Genomic DNA, 991 nt, shown 5'->3' with positions numbered 1-991 from the left:
CTTCTCTGCTCAGGAGATTTTAGTCAGGGAATTTACAAGTTCAGATAAAAGTAAAAATCAGCTTCCTCTTCCATGAAACTTGGCAAGTGACTCCTGCAAATTCCACGTGTTCTTGGGGGCTACCCAGTACATGGTTATCATACTGAGAAAGACACATATTTTCAGAATTATGTTGATTTTGAGAACCTCAGCTTAAGCATCCCCCAGAGATTGATATGGAGAAGGAAAGAGGTCAGCTTAGCTTAAGCAATTAGGCATCTCCAGCTGTGGACTTGAAGTCATTCAGTGCTTTTTAAAAAGCTTACACAGAAATTCTGAGGTCTTCAGAACTGGCTGGACATTACTGTCTGGCTGCTGAGCACTGGATCCCAGTGCTATTGAGCTAAGGTGCCCTAAGCTAAACAGCTCTGACGAGACAGAGAAAAAGGAACTTTGTGCAATCCTCTAATTTCACAAGCAAACAACAAAGAGGGGCTAGCTCTGTTACCAGTTAGTATGAAACATTTCTAACAGATATTTGAAGCCTAAAAAAAAAAAAAAAAGAAAAGAAAAAAAAGAAAGAAAATTCTTGTACCTCAGACTCATTTGATTTTTTTTTCTATTTCATAACAAAGTTTATGAAACTTTGACATTTCCTGCATTTCAGACTAAAGCTTGCTTGGAGCTTTTAAACAACTCGAAATAAATGTGACCAAACAGTTTGCATGTAATTTTACATTTTTGTTTTTCAGTTTTCACCGAGATCCTCCAGCAGAAACAATGTGCTTCCGTAAGTGCAGCAGAAATTTAGTAATACCAGAGGAGACAGGAGTAACATGGAAGGAAGCTGTGTGTAGAATTACAAAGGGAAACTGGAACTAGGAGGAAGATAAAGAGCAGGAAGCAAGGAGGACAGGCCTCTTAACTCCTACAGACCAAAGCAGTCAGCTACAGTAGTTTGAGATAGTAGCTCATCATCTCAGCTGTTAGCAGCAACTCTCTATGGACAGTT

The sequence above is a fragment of the Rhea pennata genome, chromosome 22 (genome assembly GCF_028389875.1).
Source record: "Rhea pennata isolate bPtePen1 chromosome 22, bPtePen1.pri, whole genome shotgun sequence".
NCBI lineage: Eukaryota > Metazoa > Chordata > Aves > Rheiformes > Rheidae > Rhea > Rhea pennata.
This window is presented reverse-complemented; position numbering follows the sequence as displayed.